We start from the raw sequence: 23,410 nt of genomic DNA, 5'->3' as shown, positions 1-23,410 counted from the left end.
TTTGTTTGAAAACAAACATTGTCACTATTTAAAAGTGTCGATGCTTCTCAATACCATGTCATCCACACTTGGGATTGGCCAGCTTTTGCAGGACAAGACCACTCCTCGCTTACATTGCTATACCTGGATGCCCTTCATCTCGAGGCACTAAACTCCAGTAACACCCCACCCCATTATTGTAACCATTTTAAATGCCCTTTGTACATTTCCTTCCAGGCCCTCACCCCATTGATTCCCACACCCCTTTGGAGTCAGTACCAAATCTAGGAAAACCAAGGTCAACGAGTGCACCCTTAAATGGAGAATGTATTCCCACAACAGCACCTTGCCTGCAAGGCTTCTCAAGTGTTAACAACGTTATAAAGGAACACTGAGAGGCTGGTTTCTACCTTTCACACACAGTTCTTAGAAAGAAACAATCATCCTCCCCTCTTCGCAGGCCTGACCCGGTGCTCTCTGCTTGTAAACGGATGGCCTCAGATGCTTCCTGGATACTCTCACATCCTGACTTCAGAAAGACCATGGCTGCCATGACCATGCTGACGTCTGTACATCTGGTCTATGCGACAATTCTGCTTACTGTGATTAATGATTAAGTTGGCTTTCAGGGCATCCGAAAATAAAAATGAAGAAAGACCATGGTGCTTAAAATCCAGGAAGAAACCCAACCAATGGGCCAAAATGTTAAAGAACTCCATCGGGGCAGTCATCTCAAAAAAAAAAGGCAGTGGTCAGGTGGCAAACCCCTGTGTCCCCCAGACAAGCCCTCTGCCCATTGTTCTTTTACACAAATGTGCACATGGAAAATGAGTAGGGAGCAAGCTGGAACAGATGTCTAATATCATTAAAGCTGGCTCCCAAAGAATCCAGATCTCAGCTTGGTATATTAATGCTCTATTTATCTTTAAGCACAGATGGATATTTTTATTAGTATTACTTTGTTTATCTGGTTTCAAGAAAGGTTAGTCAAGGGGGCAGATGCCTCTGTTATGAGAGTGCATTCCTGCCGAGGGAGTCACAAGAGAGGAGTTAGGCTTTCCAGTAGAACTTTAATTAGAAAAGCCAAAGTTATAAATGTTGGCAGCTCTCGCCCAATCTAACGAGGCCAGTTGCAACAACAAACAGAAAGACAAATAGGACATTGGCAAGGCTATCCTTTCCCACCTCTCCTCCTCACCAGCCTAGGAGAAAAACAACATGCCACCACCTCATTCCCAAATGTAAAACAGACCAGGACAGGATCCAAATTCTCAGAAAACGGATGTTTTCATAAGCAGCTGGTTATCACCGAAGATAACCGAGAGCAATGGGTCTGTCATTTAAGACCCCAGTTATGAACACATGGACCTTCCAGAAGCTTTGGGGGGAAGCAATTTCTATTATGGATTTCATGGCTTTTATTATAGGACAGCCTGTGATCCTGGGGGCAGAATGCCCAGTATCTCTGCACAATTACTACCTCGAGTTTGTTTTTCATTCGAGTTGATTTCTTATTAGACTCTCTTTTAGGGGACTTAAATGGGATTATGGATCCGCAGGCCCAGGAAATTTCTTACCCGATTGGATTAAGAGAGTTCATTTGCCTGACAATGGTTCGCCCAAGAACCATTACAACATGCTTATTTTTGTCACTAATAGCATAATTCCTTACTACTCGTCTTTTTTTTTTTTTTTCTTCATTCCTTTTTCTACCATACTCTCTATACATGTAGTCTCTATACAGCTACTTGGGCAGGTATATAAGGAAAAAAAGCAAAGGTTTAAAATCCAAAAGTCTGTGTATAAGAGTCAGCTGTGCCTGGTAGCAAGTGAGCGTGGACCTACTGCTTACTGCTCTCTGCCATGATCTTCTTGTATCTAAAATGGAAATGATTGTCTCGTACGCACCTTACAAAGTTGTTTTGAAGAAGTGAATCCATCATGATCCCACCTCCCCAAAAAAAAACAAAAAATCACCCTGCCTCTTGGATGTCATGTTGCTCTTTCATTCCAACTGCTCAAGCTCAACTTTTCTTAGATTCCTCTCTTCCCTCACTCTCTGTATCCCCCACCCCGGCTCTCAAACCCATCATCTCCTTCTTTTCAACTTGTCCAACTGCTCCATTCTCAGTACCCACATCTGGTGCTCCTGCAGAGGTCTCCCCAGTAATCTACCTGCCCTAGTTTTCTCCTATTCACCTGACACTGATCCAGGTGAGTCTATCTGATCCAGAAACACACCTTCTCGTGGCTTCTCATGGCTCCAGTTGGTAAATTATCTCAGCTTGGTATATTTTGCTGCTTGTAAAATAAGACACAGATGACTCAGCCTGTTGGTCAAGGATCTCCTGTATGCAGTCCAACCCCTGCTATTCACCTTAATCTTCCCCAAACTCCCCACTTCAAGTATGCACCTGGCCAATCTGCACCATTGCCATTCCCTGTGTATTGTCAGAAACATCCAGCTTCTGCTCCTGCTGCCCCCTCTTTCTGGAACACCTTCTGTTTTCACCTCCTTCATGTGTTCCTAGCTCTCAAAGGCTCAGGTCAGGTTCAACTTCTGTGAAGCCATTTTTGTTGCAACTTGGTGAAGGTAGGGCTCCTCGTGACCCTATTCTCAGCACTTCATCATGTCTACCTCCCTGGGGTGCTTATTTTTATTTCCCTTTGCCATTTGATTCTTGATTACATGGCCGTTAGTATAATGAAGTCCTTGAGGCCAAGCACTGTTTCTGATCGGCCTTTCTGAAACCCCACAGCACCGAGGACAGAGCAGACTTTCCACAAGTACACCTTTGGATCAGGAATGCCATTTGGAGCCTGGCTCAAGGGCTGTGAGACCAGCATGTCTGGACATGTCTGGCCTTACTGGTGCCAACGTGCACAAAGCCAGAGGGAGCCCTCTGGGAAATAGCCCATCCTGAGAGAGAAAAGGTGTGCAGGAAAGCTTGGCCCTCTCACAAAGCCTTAGTCATGGTGGCAGGGACTTGGTTTTCGAGTAGAACATAATGTTTGCCTTTCAGCTTTGTCTCCTTTTCCCAAGACCTGTTTACTAAAAAAATAAAAACAAAAAATCTAGAAGCCACTGGAACACAAATTAGCACAATTTAGAAGTCTCTGCTAAAATGCTGGAAGTGGAGAGGAAGCAGCCCCCTGACTCCCACGGAACAAGAAATGCCTTTGGCATCAAAGGGCTCCAGAGGATATGGGTCTGTGGCTTTAGTGCCTCAAAAAATGCAACTCATTGGAACCCCAATGGGGCCAGCAGAAAAGCCACATCATCATCATCATCATCTTCTTCATCATCATGCATAGTACATAAGAACTAACCACTTATTAGGGAACACATATAAAGTACCTCTAAAGACACCCAGGGGTCATCTGCAGAGAGCTGAGACTTGTAGAGGCTAAAGATCCTGGCAGTCACAGGTGGGGCCGAGAGCCAGGGAAGTACAGATAACACATGACAGGGATGAGAACATAAGACGACGAGGTGATATATACAGAAGAATTGTTCAAAGCACAAATGGATCCCAGGTTTGGGTTGTTATGATTCATTGGGCCTGCAGGTTACTATTGGCTATAGGAACTCGGTCTCACAATCTTGAGCCTTGTCACTCTAGAATTAACCTGTCTCCAGAGACCTCGAGCCCCTCTTCTATTAGATTTTGTTTTCATCTTTCCCCCAGTGAGGTGTTACATCTATTTGCATCATCTCTCTAAGGCTGCTGCAAATAAATCCATTGCGCCATGGTGCCTCATGTCACCAATCACAAGAACCTTTTGTGTGTCATCGCAAATATTGGCTATCAGATTGGAACAATGGGGGGGGGTGCCCCATGATGATGTATGTCCCTGGGGCTTGGGAAGTGGCTGAAATGGTAGCAGGGAGAGGAAGGAGACTGGAAAGATAGACTATCCTGCTTAACTGCTCCTCATTTCTCATGCCTGATGATTATTAATTACATTTGTGCATTGATACAATTTGCTAGTTTTCTGAGGAGGCGAATCGCGCTTAGTCATCTTGGCATTTTTAAATGTAAATGAAAAATCACCCAGTGCTCCAAGCCAGAAGCGAGAAAGATAAATAACACCAGGAAGCTGGTCGTTGCCCGTCTGTCATAAAATTTCATTAGTTTTGACAGCCTGTACAACATAAGCAATGAATGAATGCTAACTACACTTCCTTGTCTGTCCGCTCCCGTAAACTACCGGCGCTGCATGGGCCAGAGAGGTGCCACCTGCCAGGGTGTCTCTGTGAAGGGCACACAGGCCTCTGCAGGCTCCATGAGGACCCCGCGACACCCTCCCTCGGAAGTGGGCTCTGAGCCTCTCTGTCCACATGGATGGCCGTCTTGTAGGGTTTGGTCATTAACAAACACTCTTTGGGGCCTCCATGTGCCAGGCACAGCTCTGAGTGTAGGCAATGTAAGTGCATCCACCAAGTCAGCTGGTGAGAGGTGCCAGGAGGGAAACACATCAGGGAAAGTAGAGAGGAGTCCCTGCCCCTTGGCCATGTGAGGGCTGGCAATGAGTGGTCTCACTGATCATGGAGCCACGTGGGCATTCAATTCCCAAAAATGGGGACAGCCCAGGAGTCCTGAGTCTCTTGGGGTGACTGGCAGAAAGATAAAGGCACTTCTCCTTCTTCCCCTCTCTTCCCTTCTTGAACAACTCAACCTTCAAGCTGTTGAATGGGACAGAATAAGCATCAACATCTCTGCAGGAAGGAAAGGGAAACACAGTGACCCCAGGGTGTCAGAGTCCAAGCAGGGGGACAAGGGTGTCCTTGCAAAGAGACGGCCTGGCCTGGGGTGTCTGAGCCTGATGGTGGGTGTTAGGGATCCATCAGGATAAGGAGGACATGTATGCATGTTTGGGGACTCAGGGCCAAAGCCGGGAGAAGGGTGTCTCTATAGGAGGGTAGTCAAGCTTGGGGGATCAGCTCCAGCAGGATGAGGAGAGCCCCACTCATAGGGCGGTTGGCATGGGGAGTCAGAGCCCCAACAAGGCAAGGAGAGAACCACCACAAAGGGGTGTCAGCACTCAAGCAGGGGGAGGAGGGCATCCAAAGGGAGGCTCAGGGGAAGGAGGAAATGGTCACGTATATAAAAGCATTGATCAAATGAGTAAATAAATTAAGGAAACGGGGGCCTGGCTTCTCACTGCCAGAGAAAGGAGATACACATATGGGCAAAGAGAGAAAGCTAGAATAAACCCCGTGCTGTTGGATTGAAATTGGAGAGGTCAGAATAAACACGTCGTTTTCAATTTATAGAGATGGACATCAAAATAAATACAGATGAATATACACATTCCCTTGCTGTGCCCACTGAGCCTGGGAGCAAGAACACCCAATAAATGCAGCTCTCTTTCTCCTAGGGTGGTACAGCTGGTGACATAAAACCTTAGAGATGGCTGTGATAGCTTTACCCCAATAAAGGGAGAGGCTGCTTGGGAGTAAAACAGAGAAGGAAAGTTAAGAGACTGGATCCCAATAGCATTATTTGAAGCTCTGGATCCAGCCATGCCTGAAGCTTATATTATAATTAAGCAATCTTCTTTCTTCTTTCTTTCTTTCTTCTATCCATGTAGTGATTTATTTAACAAGTATTTATTAGGTGTCTACTGAAGGCCAGACACCATTCTGGATTCTTAGATACACCAGTGAAAGAAAACTGACAAGAATCCCTGACCTATGGGGTCAGCATTCTAATCGAGCAAGACAGACAATAAACAACAGACAATAACTACATAAACAGAAAGGAATAAATGCTGCAGTGTAGGGGGGGTGGAGAAAGGAAAAGCAGAGCATGGTAAAGGGGAAATGGACATTCCAACGTAGAAATCAGGACTTGCAATTTTAGATAAAATAATCAGGGTAGAACAAGGTGAGGTTACATCTGAGCAAAGGCTGGAAGATGAGGGAGTTAGAATAGATGGGGGAGAAAAATATTCCAGATGGAAGGAACTGCCAGCACAAAGGTCCTGAGGCACAAGCATGTGTGGTATGTTCGAGGAACAGAGAGAAGTCATTGAGGCCAGAGCCCCATCAGGGAGAGCTGGGAGTGACTGGTGGCATAAAGAGGAACACTGGGGGAACCGGTAAGACTTCTGAGGTATTTTAAGCTGTCAGCTTGGACTCTGAGTGAAAGGAGTCGGCGTCATATCATTTTAAGCAGAAAATTGCATGGTCTTAGATGTCAAAAGTATCACTGGCTGTTATGCTAAGAATGAACTAAGGGGCTTAGGGTGAGGAGGGTAAGAGCAGTGAGATCAAGTAGGAGGAATCGAGGTGAGAGATGCTAGTGGCTCGGGCCAAAGCAATTCCAAGAAGGAGTCAAAAATAAACCCAGGGTTTTGTGCCTGAGCAGCTATCATGATGAACTAAATAGGAAATGCCACAGGAGGGGAGATTTATGGGTAGAGGAGCAGAAGACCAGTTCTGGACAAGTTGATGCCTATCAGGCATCCAAGTGCGGATGTTGAATGGCCATTATATACAAGAATTTAGAGCCCCAAAGATAAATTAGGACAATTTTTAACTTTGGCAAACTTCTGCAAAATTAGCTTATATTTAACGGTGCATTGGAGAATCAGTTTCTAAGTGCAATACCGTAAAGATCAGGCCAAAAGATCGTAAAACCTTAACCTATAATTTCCAGTGCTTTTCCTACTGCTCTGAGTGTGGTCTGGTCACCCTCCACCCTGGGGGAACCCTGAGACCCTTTCAGGGTATCTGGGAGATGAACCTTATTTTCATAATGATAGTAAGGCATCATTCACCTTTTTCCAATTCCAATCTGTCTGCTAAGCAAGCACCCAGTGAGGTTCTCCAGAGGCTACATCACACGCGTGTCACAGCAAATTGAATGCAGGAGTGGATACGAGCAGACTGCTGTCTTCTGGTTAAATTGTGATATTGTGATATGATAAGAAATTGTACTTGCTCTTTGTCCCCGGTTCCTGGCACAAGGTTCTTTAAAATCCTGAGTGATGGGGGCGAGCGGGGCCTCTGTTATATTCACGGGGAGCACCTTTCAATCTTACCTGCGTTTATGCTGATGACCATAACCTGGGGAGCCCCTACAGCTGTGGGATGGGGATGCCAGAGGAACCAACTACGTGATGACAGGGTTCAAAGTCTCAGCCGCGCCCCCCAGTCCACCAACAGCCAATGATTTAATAAATCATGGCTGCTTCATAAAACCTCTGTAAAAATCCCTGAATTGCAAAATTTAGGGCACTTCTGGGTTGCTGGACACGTGGGGCTGCAGGGAAGGTGGTATGCTCAGGGAGCACACAGGAGCTCTGCGCTTCTCCTCCTCCTTCCCCTGTGTGTCTCTTCCACTTGCTTGTTTATTTGCATCCTTTATAATAAACCAATAAACCCGAGCAAAATGTTTCCCTGAGTTCTGTGAGCCAGATTATGTGTGGTGAGATAATCTGGACCTCCCACATCCACCCTAAACCTTTTCCCACACCAGTGTGGGCTTACTGGATAAAAACATCGTCTTGCTTCCTAGCCAGAACTGTCTGCCTATACAGCGATCATTTTGTAAATTATCAAGCATATCCAACACACACACACACACACACACACACACAGGAAGGATATAGAAGATATCTGAACATAAAATCAAAGAATTTAAGAAAAATAGAAATGCTAAATTTGAATTTGGAAAGCCAAGATGAGCCCTGTGAAGTGACACAATATATGTAAATTGGTCTCCGCCCCTGGTTCCTGGCACAGAGCTCCTAAAATGCTTGTAATTTTGAGTGATAGGTGTGTCTTTTGTTCCAATGAGGGGACTCTTGGTAGGGCTCTGGGATGGCTTTGGGATGGGGCTGGGTGCCAGAAAGAGCAGGCCAGGATGAGAAGCTTGGAACATTCAGCCCCATCTCCCAGTCCCCTGACAAGGGAAGAAGGGGTGGAGATTGAGTTCATGACCCATGATGGCTGCAGGATGGAACCTCCATAGAAATCCTGAAAGTCCTGCGTCTGGACCTGCCAGGGCAGTGAACACATCTACATGAGAGAAGGGCATCACCCCCCAACTCCACAAGGATAACAACTCCTTCACTTGGGATACTTCTGGATCTTGCCCTATATATCCGTTCATCCAGCTACTCATTCATACCCTTAATTATATCCTTAATTTTAAAAAACAGAGAAGTAAATGTATTTCCCTGAACCATCCTAGCAGATTAAGGAGGGGGTTGTGAGAAGTCCTATTTACAGCTGGTTAGTCAGAAGTATAGGTGGTGACCTGAGACTTGTGGTTGGTGTCTGATGTGGGGGGCAGTCCTGTGGGCCTGAGCCCTCACCTTTTATGTGATCTAATGCTGATCCCAAGTAGATGGTGTCCAATTTGAAGCGAATTACAGGATACCCAGCTAGTGCTGCAGAGAATTGCCTGGTGGTGGGTTTTCCAAAAGCACTGTGGGTATGTGAGTAATGGAGAAACACAGAGTGTGTTCTTCCCAAACTACCCCACACGAAGTATCTGTGTGTATTTCCTCCAGTTCTGTTCCCAGAGAACTTGGATGGCTAGTACCGGACAAGCAAAGTATATGCAGTGCCCAGGTCTTGATTTATAAAACCTATTATTCACCAGCAGAAACCAGCATTCTTTAGAGAACTGGTCAGAATAGGGAGCCTACAAGGTGAGCCTACAAAAGCTCACTGTGTCAGAAAGCAAAGGGTTCTGGCTGATGGGGTCATGTGAAAAGGTCATGGGAACTTCTTGAAGAAGCTCCCACTGGCCATATTTAGGATGATTTGAGCATCAAAAAAAAAGATTGCATTCGAGTAAATAAAAACCCATGATGCTTATCCTGATAATGACAGAGAAGAAAAGAAAAATTATTTTTGCCTTAAATAATAAAAATATGATGAAAAACCACAAAAAGTGGGACGCCTGGGTGGCTCAGTGGTTGAACGTCTGCTTTCGGCTCAGGGCGTGATCCCAGAATCCTGGGATTGAGTCCCGCATGGGGCTCCCTGCAGGGAGCCTGCTTCTCCCTCTACCTATGTCTCTGCTTCTCTGTGTGTCTCTCATGAATAAATAAATAAAATCTGAAGAAAAAGAAAGAAAGAAAGAAAGAAAGAAAGAAAGAAAGAAAGAAAGAAAGAAAGAAAGAGAAAGAAAGAAAGAAAGAAAGAAAGAAAGAAAGAAAGAAAGAAGAAAGAAAGAAACCACAGAAAGAATGAATTTTGCAAAAATCTGGATAGTGTGAAAAGAGACAGGAGTTGATGAGCGGTTAACCCAATTCACTCTATTCGCATTTTATTTTTTTTAAATATTTCATTTATTTATTCATTCATGAGAGACACACACAGAGAGAGAGGCAGAGACACAGGCAAAGGGAGAAGCAGGCTCCATGCAAGGAGCCCGACGTGGGACTCAATACCCAGTCTCCAGGATCACGCCCTGGGCGGAAGGCGGCACTGAACCACTGCCTCACCGGGGCCGCCCCTCTATTTGCATTTTAAATGGAAATTTCTAAATGTATCTTTTTTTTTTTTTTTAAGTGAAAACCAAGGGAACCTGAGTGGTTTAGTCAGTTGAGCGTCTGCCTTCTGCCTTCAGCTTAGGTCATGATCTCAGGGTCCTGGGATTAGCTTCTGGTCTGGCTTCGTACTCAATGGGGGGTCTGCTTGTCCCTCCCCCTACCCCTCTCCCCCACTCATGCTCTCTATCTCTTTCTCAAATCAATAAATAAAATATTTAAATAAATGAGTGGGAAATATGAGAGAGGGTGACAGAACACGAGAGACTCCTAACTCTGGGAAACGAACAAGGGGTAGTGGAAAGGGAGGTGGGGGGGAGTTGGGGTGATTGGGTGACGGGCACTGAGGGGAGCACTTCACGGGATGAACACTGGGTGTTATACTATGTGTTGGCAAATCGAACTCCAATAAAAAAATATGCAAAAAAAATTATTTAAATAAGCAAAAAACAAACAAAAAAGGGGTAATTACTTAAATCTGCCACAAAATGAACAATCTACTCAGAAAAAGCTACAAACATGAAAAATCAAAATGAGTTACCTATGGTTAATGGAATTCAAAATGATTTTAAATCCTCTTTCACCTTTTCCCCCTAATTTTCTACAATAAATATTACCTAGTGACGTAAAGAAAACGAAGCTCTATGTAACCTACTAGCACATAGAATGTGCGCAATGCTTGCAGAGCCCACACAAAGTAGCAGAAGGTGGTATCTATCACTCTTTTATGATTTAATTATATGTATTTCTATTTTTCTCTTACATCCATCTTTCCTCTCATCTTTCTTTCTTTTTTTAAGATTGTATTTATTTATTCATGGGAGACAGAGAGAGAGAGGCAGAGACATAGGCAGAGAAAGAAGCAGGCTCCGTGTAGGGAGCCCGATGTGGAACTCAATCCCGGGACTCCAGGATCATGCCCTGGGACGAAGGCAGGCACTCAACCACTGAGCCACCCAGGCATTCCTCTTTCATCTTTCTTTCATTTTCAAAGGAATATTGTACAGTCAAAAATGTAATTATCAATGGCCATACTGGGTATAGTTTGTACAGGTCTGGATTTCATCTCCAAAACAGTATTCAAGAAAAAGACATGAAAATGTATGAGATTGGGCAGCAAAATAATGAGACAAATTTTTTCAATACCAGAATATATCTGGAACTCCTCTTGAGTTCTTCAGGGTTGAAGTCACATATCTTAAGGACCTGCAATAATGTTAATCTTTCCGTTTTGAGGATGACTTTCATTTCTGGAAACAACCAAAAATCTTCCAGATCCAAGCCTTATGAATAAAATGTTGATCAAGCAGGAAACTATTTTTGGGTTAAAAATGAGGTGCAATTGTGGAGTGATGAAACAGAAAACATAAACTATCATAGAAGTCCTTCCAAAGTGGAATTCTTAAAGGATTTTGAGACACTTTTGTGGGGGTGGGAATGGAGTAGAGCATCCCCTAGTGAGTACTTGGAAAGAATCCTCATTTATCATCATTATTTACTATCTATTTCTCTCATCAAAGGAGGATAGAATAGTTTCAGACTCCATGTAGCCTAAGTTCATCACGAATCTCCCTTTAGGGGAGCCCCTCACTTGGCACAACTGTATGCCCTCTCCCACTCTAGAAAATGGTCTGAAATCCCATCCTCTCCTCACAGAACTGAGTTCAATCATCTGTAATGCACAACTCCTCCATATTTCATTCCAGTTTTGGAGTAGGCATCTTGGCCTCTCCAGGCTGAATCATTACATAATTATTCTACACCTTCCACTCTCTGAATCCCTGTCTTAGCAACTAAACATTGCACATTCTAGAGGTGCAATGCCCCCTCTTGCAAGAAGTCTCTGGTTTGGGTTAATCTCCTCCTTAGATGAATTTTTGCTCCTAGGGCCATCATCTGCGAAGAGTCTTCTCTTTGTGAGGCTGGAATGTGGGGGCCAGAAGAGCCTGCACCATGCATATCAGAAAGTGCCTCTCCCCAGCTTCTGACCTAGCATTTTTTTTTATATTAGAAATCCATCCAAAAAAAAAAAAAGAAAAGAAAAGAAATCCAGGCCAACAACATCTCAGGGGAACCATTCCAACAAGATGCTCTGAGGCAAAAATGGGAGGGTGCTAGCAGGGAACCCCACAGCACCAGTACCAGTCTTCCAGACTCTTGATGAGAAGGTAAACCAGTGTCCTCTAGTGTGGCTGAGCTGAACAAGTTGAGTTCGAACTAGGTTCTGAGTCTCCATCACATTCTGGTAAACTTCTCAAAGCAGAATATCATGACAACCCCAAGTTGACACAAAACAGATAAATTCCAGCCTGAAAATCCAGTCAAGCTTTAAAAAAAAATTGAGTTGCAAAACATAAAAAGAGTGGGTGAGGAGTATAAGATTGTGAAAGCCACCTTGACTGCACATTTCCTTAACCAGTACATACTGTGGAGTGAACTTGGTTCTAGTTTCAGCATACAGTATTAATTTCAAAGGCTCCCTTTTTTGTCAAACTAGGTTTATAAACACAGCTATTTGCTAATAAATGTGGCCTTTAAAACACATTACTCTAAACACAGACTTACTCTGTGTCCAGCTGAGGGGCGGGGGTGGGGAGGAACGGCAGGGAAGACCTAGAGAAAAGTCTGGAAGGAACCATACACAGCCTCTCCTCAACCACTCAGACTTTAAACAAACCTCCAATGGCTCAAAATGTCACCAGTGCCTCCATTTATTCAACAAATTTCTTTTTAATCTCTTAAGTATTTACCATGCAGAAGGTGTTAGGTGAATATGGTAAAGGTACAGAAATTAAAAGGACACAGTCATTGTCCTGAGTGCATGTTCAGCCATAAGACACCCCCACCAAAAAAAAATATCAAATATGGTATCATTTGAGAAGTCTGGTATATAAGGTGTCTGCATAAAGTCACACTTTGAAGGCAAAGGAATCCATCTCGTCCATGATAAGATGGACAGGAGGCTTTAAAGATGTTGACTTTTCAATCAGGAAGGATAGTTCTCATTTTGGAACACAGAGAAAACAAGGATATCATTCCAAGAAGAGCAAGCAACATGAGGGCAGCTAAAATGCAAGGGAGGGTGAATTAATATTTATCCAGCCCCTAATGTGTACAAGGTATTCTGCTACCTCTAAAGGCAAATAAATTAACTAAGGCAAGTCTGATCAGAACAGGTTGTTTGATCACTTGGAAAAGGGGAAGGGAATGTTCATAAGCTTGAAGAGCTGTGCTATCAAAATTGCATAAAGCAGGAAAATGATAGGATAATAGATTATGGTAAAATCAAATACCACTTGAAAGACCTTAGAGCCATTCTAAAGCATTACCTGTGGTCTGTGACCCAAAATATAATGGGACAGTGAGAAATGAGGCTGGAAAGGTAATTAGAAATGATTTAATGGGGGCGCCTGGGTGGTACAGTTGGTTAAGCATCCATCTCTTGATATCAGCTCATGTCACGATCATGAAATTGAGCCCCACGTCGGATTCCACACTAAGTCTGAAGTCTGCTGGAGATTCTCTTTCTCCCTCTGCCTCTCCCCTGCTCACTCTCACACACTCTTTATCTCTCAAAAAAAAAAAAAAAAAAAAAAAAGAGAGAGAGAGAGAGAGAAAAGAAAAAAGAAAAAGAAAGAAAAAAAGTAAAAGAAAATAAAGAAATGATTTTATGAAGTATCTTGAATGTCCAAATTGGAAATGTATAGTTTGGGTTGAAGACATGGGGAGTCATTAGTGTTTGAGGGTGGGGTAACTCTCTGTGATGTTTGAGAAATTAAAATAGCAGCAACGTAGATATGTAGACACACCAAAGTGAGGTGCTCTTGAAGACAGAAAGACCAAGAAAGTTGTGGACATGCACTTTTGAGTAACATTTATGTATCAGGTAGTCTCATTTCAATCTGCCTTGAATTGAAAATTCTATGATGGTCTTTCCTGTTTTATCATTTCCTGAACTCTGTCAGCAGTGTGCTTATCTGTCTGTCTCATTTTCCATCTAAAATTTATTTCTCAAAAGAAATAAATAAAATTTATTTCTCCATCTGATGAGGATAATCACGTTCTCAGCTCTTCACATGCGCAGACTAACTTCGTAACAGCCCTGTGAGGAAGGTAACTGCTCTACAGCACCCAGAGCAATGTTCCAACACCCAACACAGAACCTGGGACATTATTAGGTGCCTAATAATTATTTGTGGTCAAGTGAACCCCCATTTTACAGACGAGAAAAGAGGGGCATGGTGAGGTTGAATAGTTAGTTGCTCAGGGTTGGTTATGAGTTCTGGAGCTGGGCTGCCAACTCAGAAGAGTCTTGTTATCATAATTGTTTGTTCCAAAAGCATCCTTATTCTCCTTCTTCCATGCAATCTTTCTCTCTTTTCACTTGCGGAATCCCTTCATTGGCCTAGCCTGGGATTTATCAATCATTAGCAGTTTATGAGTCCAATGATCCAAAAATTTCTTAAATGTTTTTGGAGCTCAGTGATCTTCATTCCCTGGCTGGGAGCACTTAACATTTCTGCACTTTGGTGTACTGAAAAAAAAATTGTGAGTTTGGTGCTTACTTTTCTCTGGACCTTTATCTCTGGGTTTCTGGGTTATTACACCTGGAGTTGTGAGAACCAAGAAATCATTCAATGAGACACAAATAACAGATGGACTGAATCATAAAAAAAAAAGGTGAGTGGGAGGAAATTGGTTAGAATTCCAGTTCCTGTGTGTCCAACATACAACAGCACACACATACACACTCACAATCTCTGTCTGCAATTAGTCTTCTACCATTGCCTTTATAATAAACCATCTGTTTCTTTATCCTTTATGCTTAGCACTTTTGAGTTCTAGTATAGTATTGATTACATTATCGCATGAATTTCTTAAGTTTCTAGGGGGTTTTGGCAATTTTATGAGTTCTAGGTATTTGGTTTTTATTCTTCCCCAATAGACTGTACAATCTTTGAAGATGAGAAACAGATTTCTTTCATCAGCCAATTTCCTTTCCACTTTTCCTCTGCATAGGCTAGGGCATATAGGGGATACTAAATAAATTCTACACACATACACACACGCACACACACACACAGAAATGCACACATGTGGTAGTAGTTTTTTTTTTTTTCCACTTTTCCAACGAGTATTTATTATTAGTTAAGCCATGATTCAGGATCCCAGGGTGGGGATTACCATGTACCCAGGTCCCCCTTCACCACCCTGGGAGAAGGATGGAGGACAGAGGAGAGGTGGGTGGAGCCAGTTCAGATCTTCCCAGGAAATGTGCCTTCTGCCCAGCAGTCATCCCAGGCCGACACCCAGGATATGGGGCAGAGGGACTTGTACACTCGCCGGTACCATTCGCACATGGAAACATCACCCCCTTTAGCAGTCATTGCTTTCTCACAGCGGTGAAAGTCCAGGTAGTTCTGCCAGCAGTTCCTAGTCTGGTTCTGGTTGGGGAAGCAGCTGTCAAAAGGGGCATCTGGTAGTTCTTGATTTTGGACTTGATGTCTTCTGCCATGGTGCTGACTCTAAAGACACCCCTGCAGCACCTCGCAACTCAGTGTGACCCTCAGCAAAGACTTTTTTTTTTTTAATTTATTTTTATTAATTTTTTTTAGATATCCATTATCACTGGAACCTGTGCTTTATTTATAGTGCAGCTTACATTTCCTGGGGTAGTTCATACATGCATTTTCAAATGCAGTGGTCACTGCCAGTGTTTTTTAAAACTATGTGTGTGCATGTGTTTGTATACTGTATACACACATATTTGTATATTCTAATATATTTCTGGGGCAATTTTAATTAATTACCCTGGAAATTACATAGAAATGTATAGAAAAAAGAGCTGTCATTTGATGCACAGGTATATTTGTGTGTGTGTGTGTGTGTGTGTGTGTGTGTATATATATATATATATATATATATATATATATATATATATATGGGTATAAAGTCTTTCAAAAGTTATTTACCCAGTAATGTGATATACCATCAGATTGCAGCAGTTAATTTTTTGGGGCTTGTGATTTGCATCATAAACACAAAAGACTAGCACTTGTCTATAGGTGAAAAGCTAGTTATTTCTGTGGTTGAAGAATGAAAAAGAGACTACCTTGCCTGTTTTAGAACAGCATAAAAGATTAATACATGCAGTACATGCTCTTACTCTGGAATTGTGACCGAAGGGGTTGGGGGATGGAGAAGAACCTGACATGGGATTCGATCCTGGGTCTCCAGGATCGCGCCCTGGGCCAAACAAAGGCAGGCGCTAAACCACTGCACCACCCAGGGATCCCTCCAAGGTAGACTTCTTCCCCAGTGTTGGGCTATGCTTTGGGGAACCTTTTTATAGCATTTACCACATTCACTTGTGAATATTTACTCACATATCAGCCTCTCAATAGACAACTGTTTGAGGGGCAGAGATTGCATCTTTGTACAGTTAGTATCTAAGGTCTCACCTAGGGGCTCAATAAATGTTGATTGTAGATGTGTTTTTTTTTTTTTCTTTTTTTTTTCTTTTTCTTGTGTTGCCTTCCAGTGTCTTGGCTACCCAAACATATTATCCTTGAACAGGAGAAACTGTATCCCACTTAGAGATTCAAAATGTTGAACAGGACTAGGTTAAGGTCAAGCTCAAAGGTTCCCTAGAGACCCCATGCTGTCAGCTGACTTGGAGAACCTTAAGTTCCCTGAGCATGCAAGTCAGGTAGGAGTGGTCCCTCACTCAACAAATAGCAAGTGCTGCCTACCCTGCCCCGCCCCGCCCCAGCTCTGAGGGTACCAGGATCTTAAATTCAAGCTACCCGTCTCCACTTCTCAGGTAGATACCAGGTTCCGTCGTAAAATTATTTGCCATCTCCTGGATTTCTCTTCCAAAACAGACAATGTAAGTTTGGCAAGATTTATTCTCACATAACCGGTACTTTATGAGTGAATAACCACTTACTCTATTTTTGTCTGGGGATTCAGGTTAACGAAGTTAATGTAAAATAAAAGCTCCTAGCATGTTATCTGACTGGAGACTGGCATTAATGCGTGTTTCTCTTGGGGTTTTAATCTATTCCAAAAGTAGCCAATTACAGAAGAGAAGCCTTTGCTTCTGAAAATAGTAACACCTCAGATGGTGTAACTTTTGTTCCTGAGATTTCTCATGTTGCTGATTAGTATACAATCACATTTGTCAATCCAAAATAGAAAATATGTGGAGACTTGAAGGCCCGTATTTATTGGGAGGGGTTTTTTTCTTTTTTTTTTTTTAAATATACCTGTCTTCAGGTTCACAGTGTACCTAACTTTGTTTTTGTCACAGTTGCTATTTAAAAATCAGGCTCTTTGAGATAGTTCAAGTTCAGCAGATCTGCATCCTCATATGTACCAGCTGACCTTTCTCCCCTTTTTCCTGATTGTACTCTAAGGCTTTTTTCTTATTTCAAATACAAGTTAACCTAAATTATACTTTGAACCTAGATTTTTCTCCTCTGTTGACTGACTCCCTTGTAAAATTTTCATCAAGAAGAAAGCAACTGCCTTAGCTATCTATTTAATTTCACATTCTGCAATAAGAGGCTTTCTTTATTTTTAGCCCCTTTGAACCAAGAACCACATATGCCATGGCTCTTTCACAGGATTCTGAAGACTGAATTACAGTCCTGTGGTGAGCAGGCAAGATTCTAATTTTATATATTAACTGTAAATACAACAGTTTAGCATCTAGCATGCCCTGGATAATGTTGGCACATGATAGAGACAGACTCTATTAAACCTTCACAGACTCCTAGACTTACCTGAGAAAGAAGAAAATGTATAAACCTAAGATTAACTAACAATGTGAGAGTACTGATTACACAAGTGACAAATCATTAGTTTGGACAATGAGGGTTTTATGAAGGAGGCCTAGTATAGTACCTGGTTTTACCCCTCTCTCTAACACTTACTGTCTAATATTTTAAATTGTTTTTTGCTTATTTATTATCTGCCTTCCCCTTCTAAAAGGTAAGTCCCATGAGAGCCATGCCATTGGTCTATCCTACTGTGTTTACAGTTCCTTGAAGCCTGCAGGAGGTGCTCAGCAAACATTAGAGAGATGTACATGTGGGCAGATTGGGTCATGCATCACAAGTATAGGACGAAGGAAGTCCTGGAAGAGCTCAAAGGCAAAGAGTAAGTCTGACAAGGTGAAAACTCCAAACCATGATGGTGAGGTTACACAAAGGAGCTTACTCCATAAGACTGCCTGATGGTAAAATGAATGAGGAATATAAACAGACAACTCACAAAATATAAAAACCAGAATATCACCTTAGCATATGAAACCACACAACAGCCTCAGTGGCTGTTGAAGAAATGGTAAAGAAAATGAGTAGCATTAAAATACACAATATTTAAAATTGACAAAATGTTTAAGATGGTCAAGCCCAGAATGAGCAATCTTGCTCAAATCCAGCACTATTTCAAGAGGAAATATACATCAAATTATTCAAAATCTATATATCATTTAACTCAGCAATTCTACACTCAGAATTTATCTTAGGAAATAATTAGGCAAAATGGGGCTTCAGGAATGAATGTGAATCTCAGGATTGCTTATAAAAGTGAAAAGTTAAAAACTGTATACATGTGTTACAATGGGCAATTAGCCTAATGGATTATGATGTGTTCAGATGGTACAATACTATGCATTCACTAAATAGGATGCTTTAGTCATCAGAGCTAGTTATGACGTATTGCTTTGTAAAAACAAAAGTGTCTAAGGCATGCTTCTAATTTCATTAAAACAAAACAAAAATAAGATTTACGCATTGAAAATAAAGTGGACTTCCAAGACCAAGATATCAAGTAAGAATCACTCATTGTATCTGCCCAATCAAATGAGGTTTTATAGTTTAATTTGAAATTTGGTATAATTAGCAAGATAATTATAAACTCTAGGGAAAACTAAAATTGCTTAATGTACAACTTGGCTCAGCTGTGAATAATATTTGGAAATCCTTAATAATGCAAACACTGACCACTTATAAGAACAAGTATGATGTAATCATACTACAGAACATGGGAGGGACTGGGTATATGCAGCTGGTGTAAGAAAGTGAAATTCTCTCTTTCTGTAGAAGAAAGCCAACAGATAATGTCTCAAGAGTCAAAGGTAAAAGGATCAAAATAGTATTCAGAGATATATACCCAAATAAATAATAAAAGGACTCAAAGCAAGTACTAGGACTTACAGATGGAATGTGGCAGCTTTCATTAAAAGTATGATGCAAGGGGATCCCTGGGTGGCGCAGCGGTTTGGCGCCTGCCTTTGGCCCAGGGTGCGATCCTGGAGACCCCGGGATCGAATCCCACGTCGGGCTCCCAGTGCATGGAGCCTGCTTCTCCCTCTGCCTGTGTCTCTGCCTCTCTCTCTCTCTCTCTCTCTGTGACTATCATAAATAAATAAAAATTAAAAAAAAAAAAAAGAAAAGTACGATGCAAGGGCAGCCCTGGTGGCTCAGAGGTTTAGCGCCGCCTGCAGCCCAGGGTGTGCCCAGGGTGTGATCCTGGAGATCCTGGATCGAGTCCCACGTGGAGTCCCACGTCGGGCTCCCTGCATGGAGCCTGCTTCTCCCTCTGCCTGCGTCTCTGCCTCTCTTTCTCTCCTCTCTGTGCATTCTCATGAATAAATAAATAAAATCTTAAAAAAAAAGTACGATGCAACTTTTTAATAAACATGTGCCTAAACCGATTTCATTAAAAAAAATTCAAATTGAAATAAGAGTTGAGATTTTGATAGGAAATATTTTGGTTTTCTACTTACCTGGATTCAATAATGTTCCAGGCTTCCCTTCATATGATTTGAAAAAGAAATTCAGCTTCTTAAAATTAATAGCATTCGGCCATATAAAGGTTGGGGTTCTTTCTTATATGCTGCCTTTGTCCAGGCTGCTGTAACAAAATTCCACGAACTGGGCAGTTTATAAACAGTAGAAATGTATTTCTCACAATTCTGAGGCTAGGAGGCCCAAGATCAAGGCACCCTTATGGTAGCCTACTTACTGGTGAGTGCCCTTGTCCTGGTTCATAGCCATTTTCTCCCTGTGTGCTCACATGGTGCAGAGGAGCAAGGGAGCTCTCTGGAGCCTCTTTAATGAGGGCACTAATCCAATTCATGAGGGCATCATCTCTCATTAGCTCAGAACATCCCAGCTTCTCCAGCAGCGGGACCAACAGAAGGCACACATGGTGGTAAGAAAACAGGTAAGTAACAGTAGAAGAAATATTGTGTAACAGTAGAAGAAATATTGTATCAGTCCAACAAATCATTCCTACTGACCAAGCACTGTGCCAGGCTCTGGAGAGATCTCATTAGGAGGTACTTCAATAATTTCAATACATTGTGGCAAATGCTAAGATTAAAATACCCAAAGGGCATGGTGAAAGCCCAAATAAGAGACACAACCCCGGATGACTCTCTTGAAGAAGGTAAGATTGAGGATTAAGAGGTTAAAAGATAGGGCACCTGGGTGACTCAGTCAGTTGGTTTCAACTCAGTTTGTGATCTCAGGGTCATGAGATTGATTCCCACATCAGGCTCCATGCTCATTGGGGAGTCTGGTGGGATTCTCTCCCTCTCCCTCTGTCCCTCACCCCACACGCATGCACACACACACACTCCCCTCTCTCTTCCTAAAATAAATAAATTTTTTTTAATGAGGTTAAAAGTAAGATTAAGAAATGAGGGCAGATTTAAAACACAGATCCTGAATCCAGACAGATCTCAACTCTGATCCCAGCTCCATTATTGATGAAACCAGTAGTAAAGCACTCAACCTCTCCAAGCTTTAGTGTTGCCCTCTAGCAAATGGGTTAGGAGATTATGTACACAAAGTACCTAGTGAATAACAGGCACTCAAAGATGCTTCTTTTTCTTATTATTTTCATATTTGAAGACTGTCATCCTGTAGAACAGAGTAGAGACATCCAGTTCTTCCAGAGGGAATAAACATGGGTGAACTTCAGAGAAAAGGGCCCTGGTCCTCCTCCCAGGACAAAGTCCTAAGGAAAGAGAAAGAAATCTAAGATAATCTACAGAATCTTTGATTAGAGAAAACACAGGTCTTGTTGCTTGGATGGAATACAGAAATGCAGCAAAATTAAGAGTAGAAATTGGGGTGTGGAATATCTGGGAAGAGGAGCTTTAGATCTCTCCCCATATGAGAAGTAGATGAGCTTGCTGCCTGCCACTCCAGAAAGCACTTGGAACTAGAATTGGGGAAAATATTTTTGGTTACTCAAGTTAAACCAATGAGAAGCAGGTGGGGTGCTGGATGTCAGCGAGCCTTAACAGATACAAAACCTGCATCTTGGGCAGGCACAACACTCTGTCTTCTGCTCCTTGAAGCTATTAGAACAAAAGTTCAAGGTCACCAAGATTCAGAATATATTCTTGAGTATTCTGCTCATCCCTGTGCTCATCTCCACTTTCACTTAATTTGGATTCTAAGGAATCCTTATTTTTATAGCAGTTTATTAGTAGACGATTTGAAAAATTTGATTGCATTCTAAGTAGCATTGTGTTGTGTTCCGAGGAGCGGTTGGCCACAGCCCCAAATCTGCCATACTGTCAGAAATAGATGTCTGGAGTTATTTGTTTTCACAACTGCCTTCCCGGTAATGAACTATTTGTGAAAGAGGCACCATATCTGGTTTATCTATCACCTGTTTCAGTGTGAGGAACTCAGCAATTGTTCACTGCTTAAAATTATAAATAAATGTAATTTTTATTAAAACACAGCACCCATCCAAAGGGATACAATTTTACTTCCTTTGATAACGATTATTTAATGAAAGAGTAATGTTCTTGTAACTTTTTCTTTCACTGAAAGTGACTTTTTCCATAATAGTTTCACTCTTTTCTCCAGAATAGAAAAAGCTGTAAAGATGGCATTAACTTCAAGAAAAAAAATCTAGAGAAAAGAAGAAATTATAGAATTAATAGAATATATTTAACATATATAACATAATATATTAATATATAATATAATATAATATAATATAATATAATATAATATAATATAATAAATATAATATAACATGCCCAGAGAAATGAAGTTAAAAACCTCCAGAAAAAGAACTGGAATTTTGTTTTACCTCAATCATTAAATCCATCCTATATTTAACACTGCTTGTATTTTAATAAGGGAGGCTCAGTAAAGTCATTGTTATGAAATAAACTTGTAAAAGACACATAATTTAAGTAGAAAAAACAACCCAGACTTTTGTGATAAAATATATTCTTACATGATAAGAACCCAAAAATCTTTAGGTAAAAGGAAACCCATTTATAAGAGTGGCTCCCTCAGAGAGAACTTTGTACATCCAAACTTATGAAGAGGCATACCCCTGCTTTACTCAGGTCCATGTGCCATACCCATTCTTAGCAGACCTGTGTTAGCTTAGTTATTCTGAAATAGTGACAGAAAGACCTTGGCTAAGAAAAAGGAATGAATCTATGCTTGCTGTTGTGGAAAATGGTATCGCAGCTTCTTAAACCTAGAATTACCAAATGGTCCAGCAAGTCACTTCTGGATGGCTATACCCAAAAGAATTAAAAATAGGGACTTGAACAGATATTTGTACACCTATGTTTATAGCAGCATTATTTACAGTGGTAACCAAAAGTTACCAATGGCAACAGCCTACATGGCCATTGGTGGGTGAATAAGTAAACAAAATATGGTATATGCATCTAAGGAAATGGTCAACCTTACAAAGTAAGGATGTCCTAGGGTGCCTGGGTGGCTCAGTCAGTTAAACAGCCAATTCTTGATTTTGGCTTTAGTCATGATTTTAGAGTGGTGAGATGGAGCCACACATCAGGCTCCATACTGGGCATGGAGTCTGCTTAAATTCTCTCTCTCTCTCTTTCTCTCCCTTTACCCCTACCCCCTGCTAATGCACACCCACTGTCTCCCTCTCTAAAAAATAAATAATTAAATAATTATTTTTTTCTTTGAAAAAATATTTTTAAAAAGTAAGGAAATTCTGGCACCATGACATGGATGAACCCTGAAGACATCATGCTCAGTGAAATAAGCCATTCATAAAAGGACAGATTCCATACAATTCTCCTTCTGTGAGGTTCCTAGAGTCATCAAATTCATAGAGACAGAAAGTAAAATGGTGGTTCCAGGTCCGGGTATAGGGAATGATGGGAGAGTTAGTGCTTAATGGATATGGAGTTTCAGTTTGGGAAGATTAAAAAAAATTCTGAAAAGGAAGAGTAGTAATGCTTACACAACAGTGTGCGTGCAACTTAATGCCTCTGAACTGTGCACTTAAAATGATTTAAATGGTGAATTGTATGCTATGTATATTTTATCATAATAATAAAAAAAAAAACCTATGGCTGTGCTCACAAAAAGAAATCCTACATGTCAGACGCTAGGAGAGAGCTGAGGGACACAGAGTATGTGCATGAGCTGATGCTCTTGTCATTGGGGGGAGATATCTAATCTGATTATTTAGGAATTCAACCCTTGATGGATTGCTAACTCAGTGAACACTGGGACTAATAAACTCTGCCCACTAGTCCAGAGAGACAATATGGAAGTTGTCTCAGCCATGACTCTAGCTGGAAAATTAGAAGGCTAAATCAATAAATAATTCTTCCATGGAAACTCAACATACCAGGCCTGTGTGTTTAGAGTTTGTTCTACACTGCATTCATGGTGTGGGAAATCCTTGAGCCAAAAAGTAATGTAAAATTGCTTTTGGGTTGGTACTGGCTCTGGGGTGTTCAGGAGAAGCAAACAAAATTACACTGGAGGGATTCTTTGACAACTCAGGCTGCCCAGATTCCCAAAGAAAAATAAAGTCCCTCTTATAATCCCAAATTACAAAGTGCACAAGGAAATTATTCATTGTGAATGAAGGTCAA

At 41.7% G+C, this 23,410-nt stretch overlaps 1 pseudogene; it reads right to left on the bottom strand.

The window, feature by feature from the left end:
• Positions 1–14,598: 14,598 nt before the first annotated feature.
• Positions 14,599–15,022, bottom strand: LOC140624943 (cytochrome c oxidase subunit 6B1 pseudogene; annotated as a pseudogene).
• Between the last annotated feature and the right edge of the window lie 8,388 nt (positions 15,023–23,410).

The sequence above is a fragment of the Canis lupus genome, chromosome 3, assembly GCF_048164855.1.
Source record: "Canis lupus baileyi chromosome 3, mCanLup2.hap1, whole genome shotgun sequence".
Classification (NCBI taxonomy): domain Eukaryota; kingdom Metazoa; phylum Chordata; class Mammalia; order Carnivora; family Canidae; genus Canis; species Canis lupus.
The sequence above is the reverse complement of the archived record's forward strand: the minus strand, read 5'-3'. Positions and strand labels throughout refer to the sequence as shown.